Source organism: Protomyctophum parallelum (genome assembly GCF_964188405.1).
Source record: "Protomyctophum parallelum genome assembly, chromosome: 23".
Lineage (NCBI taxonomy): Eukaryota > Metazoa > Chordata > Actinopteri > Myctophiformes > Myctophidae > Protomyctophum > Protomyctophum parallelum.
Genome location: NC_139715.1, coordinates 18171871 through 18182186, shown reverse-complemented (window position 1 = coordinate 18182186; position 10316 = coordinate 18171871).

Here is a 10316-nt window from a genome sequence, read left to right as displayed (position 1 = left end):
ACATTCTGCATAATAAGTATACTTTTACCTTTGGTTTACTTTAGGTACATTTTGATGACATTACTGTACTTTTACTTGAGTAAAACATTTGAGTACTTTTTCCACCACTGCTGAATTCCTTCTGTTTCTAAATCCCGTCTCCACCTCCACGCCGCCTCGCAGGTCTTTTTAGGAATCCTCAGGACGCGCCCCAGAAAGGCCTACGGCTTATCTGAGCCGCCACTTCAAAAGCCAAAAGCCCTAGAGGCTGGCGTTACATCACCAGTCGGCGCGGCGCGACCACCTTTGCGCTCCCCCTGCCACCCCCCCCACAAACCCCCGCACGCACGAGAGGAAATGGCCGAGGAACATCCTCTAATCTCAGTCGGCGCCGAAGGGACGCTTTCATATGGTGGGAGGTTTTTTTGCTACCTTTTAAAAATGAGGCCGTTTGAACATGGATATGTGATGACGATCTGAACAGGAGACGCAGGAATTGTCCTTAGCCTAAACTGTAGGTTTTTGATTGATTGATTGATTGTTTGTTTGATTGAAATACTTTTCGCAAAAACTCACAACGTGCTCACATTCTGAGCTTATAGATCGACTATCTTCACCACTTCTTGTAGGCTTTTTATTTATTGTGTATCTTTTTTAATGGAAGTCTTCATGAAATGTTATATTAATAATGAAAAGGGTATCTTTGAAAAACAAAGAAAGGACCCACACACTTTCGGAAACTTGCCAAAAAAGTTTACGTTTCGGTCGACCTTCATTCAAGACAGACTTTGCAACATTTTTGGCAAGTTTCCTACAGTGTGCCGGACAATTTCTTTGTTTTTCAAAGATACCCTTATGCACTTTTGTCCTACACACACCTGTCACCATCATGTTGAGGTTTATGAATGAATGAATGAAGTCCAGAAGCTTCATTGTTGTGAGTGTGCTTAAAGTTTATTCTAGTCTTTTGTTAGTTTTTTATTTCATTTTGACTTCATGTTTCCAATTTCAGGTTTAGGTTTGAGTCGTTTTTAAAGCGAGTTTGTGAGTTCAGTTCAGTTTTTATATTTAACATTGGTTTTTCATTGTGCACGGAGCATTCAGTGCTATCGATCGTATACGTACATCATTCATATAAGGAGGCTAAAATTATCGTAAAATTATGATGATTATTGCCGTGCATCTGGCAACACTGACGCTCACAACAATGATCACGATCAATACTATGAATGAACAGCAGGAGAGGAGGATCGAACACTGAAAAGATACAAGACAGAGAGAGTCAGAGAGTCAGTGTGTGCGTGCGTGTGTGCGTGGCATGCACAAATGAACAGAGAGATCCAAATTGCCCACTCTGCCATCAAGGATAAAAAAGCCAATTATCCTGGTTAATCAGAGAGACACAATGGATGAGTGGTCCACTATCTGAACAATGACTGTCTGATTGCTTCATCACATTGAACTGCATGTGGGGTCCACTCTACTAGGTATTGGAACCAATATAGGCGTTAAGAACTCGGACCCTATACCGTTGGGGGGGTTGAGATTTAGCTGACAGTGTAGTCAGCGTAATTTACACTTCCTATACCTGGGTCGCGTCTTTTCCCCATTCTGAATTCCCATAGACCTTTCCTATAATGCGTCAAATAACAACTTTGTTTTACTCCTATGGATATGAGAGAATCAACAGACGGCGAGAAAGCGCAGCCGACTTTACATTTTTGCTAGAAACACACTATCCTTAATATGAGTGACTGAAAGCGTACAGACCCCAAAACGTAATTTATATCTTTTGGATCTGGAGCTAAAGAGGTTTGGGAACCACTGCTGCAGAGAACTCCTGGTGTAGCTGCATGGAATAAATACTCTTTTCACTTCAGTCAATACCACGATATAGAAATACTATAGACCACACAACTGTTTTTACTTCAGTCGTGAAATAGACGAACAAGAAGAATAACTGAGGCTCGAGGCTGACGTGAAAGCTGTGATTACCGGTACGTCCATTGGTGCTGAATAAATGGATCACATGCCTTATTAAGTCTCTTAGACTAGTGAAGCTCAACCTTTTCAATTTCAACGACCTCCACTTTGATAATATGTATTTATATTAGGCCACGGACCCCCCCATTTGATTACATTGTTTGATTTAAAGCTCTGTCTGTATATGTCTGTCTGTCTGTCTTACTGTATTAACAGTAGAAGTCTGAAGATCCTCATATATGTTATGTGGTAACCCATGTCTAACCAATGACTAGTCTAAACTAAGTATGCACCCCATGTAGTTGTATACATGTCGGTGAAGATTAACTCTCAATTATTTAGCTGGGCACCCCCTGGAGCCCCCTCGGGATCCCTGGGGTTCTCAGGACACCATGTTGAGAACTATGGTCTTGGAATACTATAATAATCGTATAATTTAGTCTTTCACTCGTCATGGGCATTCTCTAGCAGCTAGAGAATGCACTCTTGCGTTCAGCTAGAGTCTAGCTGAACGCAAGAGTGCTATCATTATAGGTATATTGTTATGTTGTGCTATACAACATAACTATGAAATGAATACTCTCTAATAATATCCCAGACCCACATATTCCCATTTGTTCAATAACAGACATAATGGTTGTGCAATGGTTTCACGCACTAGAAAATAGCAGATGTATAAGCTCACAACGCGTCACATATTTGTCTTCCTTTAGATCAAATGAGTCGACACTCATTTGCAGAAATGGAAATTCAGAAATATATTTGTTCGGGGTATTTCAAATTAATTTTGGTGAACAGAAATAACAAACAGATGAGAGCTTCCATTTCAGGAGGACATGTACAGGTATAGGTATACAAGCTCTATATATAATAGCGTTCAAAGATTGTGGGATGGTTGTCTGGTTCGAGACACAATGTATCTAGTTAGTTTTCGTGTCGATATATAAGCCCCGAAGAAATGCTTCCCAGTGCCGGCTGTAATAGCAGTCCTGCAGGCAGACCGTCCGTCAGCTGCTATCCATCCACAAACAGCGTTGAGTATCGCAGGAAACCTTGTATCTCCACATTTCAACATATGAATGATGCTCTGCCGGTTCTATACAAATCCCTTAAATCAGTAGTTCTCACACTTTCGAGGCTTTTAAAAAAAAGCAAAAAAGCAACAAAAAAAAAATAGAAGATGTACAACACGCCGGGAGCTTGTAGGCCTACAGCTTGTACACATCTGACACCACCCCATTCAACCGTTATCACTGTATTAAATACACAAAATCTACCGTTATCAGCAACTTCGAATAGGGCCAATATGGCCGTACTGGCATACTCACTGTTTCAGTATGTCATTATCAGCTATTGTGACGGGTGATAATGGTATTTTTGTGTCACTGATGACGGATGGCGCGCCGTGTCTGGTGGCCTTGAGCCACGTGAGGCCCTGCCGAGCGAGTCACCGTGCCGAGCGTTGCGACAAAGTGCATATTGTGTTTTCGCTCTACACTAAATAACCGATCTACAAGCCCACAATGCATTGCCGTGTGAGCTTGCAGAGCTGCTATTTTCCAGCAAAGGTTTTCTCCAAGAATTCACATCCTGGTGGGGGGGGGGGCTTAGGAGGTAAAATTTGTCTGTGGGTTTTATAAATATTGAACTAAATAATAACTATACACTCGATCCATTGGAACACATGGGTTAGCCTATTTGGTTTTTTTGCCATGACAGCAAAGCTTTTGGACATCCGAGGTTTCACCCTCATCCCGACATCGTGGAAACAAATCCGTCTGCGTGTGTGCTTGGCAGGTCGATCACAAGGCTGATCCCGGGGCTTACGTCTGCTACCCCAAGGTTGAGGATGAAAGCAAAGCCACTATTTCTGTCCGAGCCTTCCTTTGTAATTAGAGGAGAATCCATACTTGCGCTCTCCTTTTCTCATGCAGCGATCCGTGCCGCATCACAGGACGGGGCACCGTAATTTACTTAATTACGCAGAGATGGCCCCCTTAGATTCGCTCGATATAAAAAAAGGCTGTCTTTTCAGCAGGAGAGGTGGAGGAGGAGGATAGTAATTTGTTGCTTGTTTGTCTCGCCCTCTTAAGGAGAGCCTGAAATACTTTCTCTCTCTTTTCCAAGCAATAAAGTGATTATAGATGAAGAGCTTGTCTGTTATGTCTGCTGTTCACTCTCTTCATTTTAAGTGGTGGTTTTGTTTGAAGGCGAGGACGCATCTGTCAACTCTGTTATGGCTCTCGGTCGACAGCCAAGTTATTAGAGTCGACTAACGGATGCAAAAACAGACTTTAAAGCTTCACTATATGTATAACTTTCCTATTCTAGGCCTATCCCGGATTTGTGTGCAGATATACATATTGGCCTTAATGTAGATTTTGACCTCAAATCCTTTTTGTCAAAATAAATTACAATTAAAATATTTTTGTAATACTTAACCTTTTAATTAATCTTTTAATCTTAATTGTGATGGCCGCCTTCCCCCTTTTCACCTGCAGGTGACCTATACCTATATAGGCCTACTCCATCATAACTAGAGGGGCATTCAGGTCTATTGTCAGTACATGGATTTAATCCACAACAAATCTTTGAATATTTTTCTATATTGATTGCATCGAATGTATTTATTTATGTACTTTATTTTGTATACATTTTGTATAGATTTCGCTGTTCTATATTTCACATTTGTATATCTGTTGTATTTCTCAGATACATTTTAGTGTCTCTATGACACGGAATGTTTATTCCAGAGCCTCTTATGAGGCCTTATAGTCATCTTTGAGATAAACTCCTCTTGTATGTGAACTTGAGACACCACATGACCATGATCCCTACCTCTCACATCACAGGGACAGGTCTTACTTAACCCCTTCTGATTGGTTGCATGACTCTCTGGCACCATACTTAAGTGTGAACATTTATGTGCTCTGTATTCCCTGATGAAGGCTTAACCACCGAAACGTTGGATTCATTTTTGTCTTACCTGCTGTCCCAATAAAATACTGGCACTCTGGATATTGGCGTGTGCGACCACCTTCTTGTTTTTTCAAGATCTCCTCTACAGATATATATTTTACATACATACATGCATACATACGGTACGTTAGTACGACCTACCAATAGTCCGACATACGTGGCCGGTTAAGACTCATGCACCCGTGGCTCCAACATACGTGACCGGTTAAGACTCATGAGCCCGTTGCGTTGCCGGTTAAGACGCTTACGTGGCCGGTTAAGACTCACCCATGGCTTCCGTGTGCGGTTATATTATAGGGTTAGGTTAGGGTTTGGTCAGACTATAATGGTTATATTATAGGGTTAGGTTAGGGTTTGGTCAGACTATAATGGTTATATTATAGGGTTAGGTTAGGGTTTGGGGGTAGGGTGTCAGACAGTCATACTATAATGGTTATATTATAGGGTTAGGTTAGGGTTTGGGGGTAGGGTGTCAGACAGTCAGACTATAATGGTTATATTATAGGGTTAGGTTAGGGTTTGGGGGTAGGGTGTCATACAGTCAGACTATAATGGTTATATTATAGGGTTAGGTTAGGGTTTGGGGGTAGGGTGTCAGACAGTCAGACTATAATGCGTGTCGAACTGTTAGTACGTCGAACCAAAGATATGCACTCATAGGTGAATGGTTAGGGAGGCTCAGGGGCGGCGGTGGATCAGGGGTACGGTGCCTGGATGGTAACCGTAAGGTTGCCAGTTCGAACCCGGGCTCCCCCAGAGTTACTGTCGAAGTGTCCTTGAGCAAGACACTGAACCCCTAATTGCTCCCGATGTGCTAGTTGGTGCCTTGCATGGTCTCTGCTGCCATCGGTGTATGAATGGGTGAATGTAATGCACAATCTCTGTAAAGCGCCAGGTTCAATTCCAGGCCCCAGCGATATGTCCAAGTGTCCCTGAGCAAGACACTTAAACCCCCAACTGCTCCAAGAGCGCCGTATTGATGGCTGCAGTGCTCACTGCAACTTATGGTTGTGCATTCATAATGAGGTCATTTGCATAAGTTAATTGAGTGTGCTTGGTGGATGGAATGTCGTTAGGCGTCACTGATGCCACATCCAGGGCTGTCATTGGATACGGGACTCGCAGCGGAGGTGTGTGTGCGTGGTGCGTGCGTGTGCGTGTGCGCACGCACGCGTGTGTGTAAAATTAACACACAATGAAACACACAAAATGAAACCAAATGGACCATTTGGTTTCATTTTACACTCTCAAGAGTTAAAGATCTCTGAGGGTCCATTTGGTTAGCAGCTCTCCCTCGTTTAACTGTGGACCACCATGGAAGCCCCTCTGTAGAATCACCAAGCAGGTACTGTATAGTATGCTGGAATCAGCTGGTGCAGTTCTAAAGCTGGTGCATCACAACCAGGGGTCATCTATAATCCATACTATACTATAATATGGACAAATGTGTCCGTGACAAAGACTTGGCCTTTAACCCATTCTGGGCAGGAACCCCTTTTGGTGTTTTAACTAAGCATTATGTTATACTTTATATAGCTATTGAAAAATAGCAGATCTACAAGCTCATAGCGCACCACCGAGTGGCACGCTACGAGCTTGTAGATCTGCTATTTTTGAAAAATCCTAAAAATAAATAAATGGGTTAATTGTCCCTAGCATATTTCTAATAATTTAGCGATCGCTCGCCCGCTGTCTATTTTGGGCGAAACAACTCAAGTTACGCGGAAAAGTGTGTCCCAGTATTAATCTGTGTCCGTCCCAACATGCATTTCACTGGTGACCCGGAAGCCGTCCCAACATGCATTCTAAGGAAGTATTCTGACTGACTGAAAGACAGCGGACAGACAGACAGCGACCGAGCATTACCCACACTGAACATCATTTGCTGTTCATATATTCAGAACGGGTAAGGACTAGAATAAATATAATTACTGAATGCCAAGTCTCCAGGTTTATACAGAATACTTTTTGACACGTTTGATACGTTTGACAGTGATACACTACAACACTATGGCACACTAGGAGTCCACTATAGGCCTGCTAGTGGTTATCAAACATTTATTTGCTAACTCAGAGTTACAGACCTGTTATGTTCATTCATGTTTCTGGTAGTCCGTCATTTTGTATGTCCGTGGCAAAAGTGGAATTCTTACAAAAATGTCCACCACAAGCCATCATGGCGATGCACCCCTGATCACAACACCCATGATCACCCCTGATCACAACACCCATGATCACCCCTGATCACAACACCATGCAGGAATCATCACTGTAAATGAACAGGTGCTACTGCTATATAATGATCAATTTAGGGCACAGAAAAGGAAGTGCCTCACTGAGGTATATTGTAACTGCTCGGCTGAAAATGGTTGCTGCAATACACAGATGTGAAACTGAGGCTGTAAACCTTCATTCTTTTATGAAATATCTAAAATATATATATGGTTATTTCATTCAGAAATGTCTAAATCACTGTTCAACACCCCCCCCCCCCCTTCTCTCTCTCTCTCTCTCTCTCTCTCTCTCTCCCACTGTGATTAGGCGGCAAATTAGGTTATGTGTCAGTTGCCATGGTTTCTAAAAAGAAGAGGTCTCCCCCCCGCAATGCGACTGGCACGGTGTAACAAACCTAAATTAAAGACGAACTTTAGTCTGCGTGTAGATTTTAATTACCCTGCGAATGAGGGGGTGAGAGAGAGAGAGGGGGGGGGGGGGTTTGATGTGCCAGAGGGCTAATTTGATCCATTAGGGGATGTGTGTGTGTGTGTGTGTGTGTGTGTGTGTGCGTGTGCGTGTGCGTGTGCGTGTGTGTGTGTGTGTGTGTGTGTGTGTGTGTGTGTGTGTGTGTGTGTGTGTGTGTGTGTGTGTGTGTGTGTGTGTGTGTGTGTGTGCGTGTGTGTGTGCGTGCGTGTGATATGCACTACCTGATCAGAGCGCCTCATTCGCACCCATGGAGGTGAGAAGCACCTTGTCTTGTTAAACTACAGCTGGTTCAAACGTGAGAAGCATGTAATGAATGCATGTGTAACAGTGGAAGATGGCTTCTCCCTCTGCGCTCTGTCTGCACATGCAGGAAAGTGAGAACATGTGAAAGTATGTGCTACTTTAGTTGGCGTAATTGGCAATGCCATATCCTCACACTTTCTTATCTATCGTTTCCTATTCTCTCTCTCTCTCTCTCTTTCTCGTCTCTTTCTTCCCTCTCAGCAACTTTCATGCTGGTGTCCCTATGTTCGTTATTATTTATGCCGCATGCGATATGCTAAAAATAGCAGGTCACAACTCTTCGCGCTGCAACACGTTGTGATCTTGCAGATCTGATATTTTCAGAGCGCAACACCCGAGTGCAACCCAACATAAAATGTCGTAGTTTTCATCTACTGTATAGGTTTTATTTAGTTTTAGTCTGTGGAAAAAGTTAGTCGACAAAATCAACACTGATTCCACAGCATTATGCAGCCTCTAAGAACAGCATGGATCACACAGCCATGTTGCATCACTTCCAAAAAAAGGACACATTTCTTGGTTAGCCGTATACATGAAGAACTAGGGCACCGGCCTGGCCTACACATGGAGGTGACCGGAACAGCGCAGGCCCCTGAGAACATTGGCTTGACCCCACTGGCACTGCCAAGTGTCATCAAGCTCAAAAGATGGATGTGGATATAGGTCACGTGTGCAGAATGGACCCAAGTGCCATCCCAAGGGTAGCCATGAGACACCACCAGGGAAGAGAAAAAGAGGGCGACCCAAAGAGACCTGGAGAAGATCTGTGGAGGAAGAGATGAAAGAACTCGGATGGACCTGCATGGGGCCAAGCGCAGCACTGGGCAGTAGTCAGACAGCATTTGGCGTTCATTGGTGAAGACCTTATGTGCAGCACGAAGAGGATTAATAAGTAAGTAAGAAAAGCTGGATCACACAGCCATGTTGCATCACTTCCAAAAAAAGGACACATTTCTTGGTTAGCCGTATACGTGAAGAACTAGGGCACCGGCCTGGCCTACACATGGAGGTATAACGGGAACAGCTCAGGCCCCTGAGAACATTGGGCTCCAGTTTTTTCAAAACATTTATATATTTAATATTTATATATTTAATATGAGTTGCCATAATAATAATAGTCTAACTAAGGAGGACGGAATGCGTCCGCAGATATTGCGCAAAAATATGGGTCTGATAAGTGATAATGATACAACGAGCATGCTCAAATCATGTATACTTTATATTATTTCCGACCATTCTCCAAAGCACACATTTTATTCTTTCTTTTATTACATTTTTAACATTTTGTGGTAAAGTGGGCAGTGGGCCCACAAGGTTTAGGTGCCCCCTGGACCTGCCACAGGGAGGACCACGCCAGTCGGCCACGATACAAGTTGGCCATGCATGCCCTGCCCGCTTATGCAATACCTGTTATACCCGTTGCCAGGCTACCTGTTTTATCTCTCTGACTGTGTCCCGTTTGTGTCCACATGGACATTTCTGAACCAGTCTGTCTGTGTCTCGTAGAAACTACAGCCTTTCCCCTTCCTGGAAAGTCAGCATGCTTCAATTGAAGTCATTGTTCTTGCATCAATAAAGTAAATGCAAAAAAAAGGCATATTCATTGAAATGATGGTTTCAATGAATGACGCAGTAGTAAAGTCGCAGTAGTAAAGTCCCTGCCCACCACCCACGGAGGGGTTGTGGGTTCAAATCCACCGTGGTGCATCAGGGAAGCCGGGCGGGGAGGGTGAGATTAGTCACTGCATGCATGTACTCCATACGGGCTGGGGGCGGGGCAGCACCAGTCAGCAGGGAGTGCTGGGCAGGAGGAGTAGGACGAAGGTCCTCCCGGTGGGGTCTCCTATAACAGCAGTGATAACACACACTGTGGGGAGGGATTCATTGGCATATATGACTAAAAAGGGGGTGAAAAAAGTAATTGGCTAGTGTAAATTATTAAAAAGGAGAAGGAAAAAAAAGAAATTGTGGTTTAATTGGTAGACAGGTTTCTGAACGGTCCACAGCCCTCCTCTGAGACACAGAGCGAGACAGAAATGGTGCCGTCCTAACCATATATACTCCATCCCTCGGGGGTCTATACATTTCAGCAAACGTTTCCCCAGAATACTGTATACGGATGCTGGGGTTTGAGTGGTTAAGTATGCTCGAGCAGGGGTCTTCGACAGAGAATCCTGGACCCAGGGGTCCTCAGACTTTAACCCATTTAGACCTGAGTTAAAAACATTTACACTCTGAAAGAATATATATTCAAAGATTTGCGTCACATTTTTACGATAAAAAAAAAATAGCAGACCTACAAGCTCATAGCGCGCCACCGCGCTATGAGCTTGTAGATCTGCTATTTTTCAATAGCTACATTATAACAT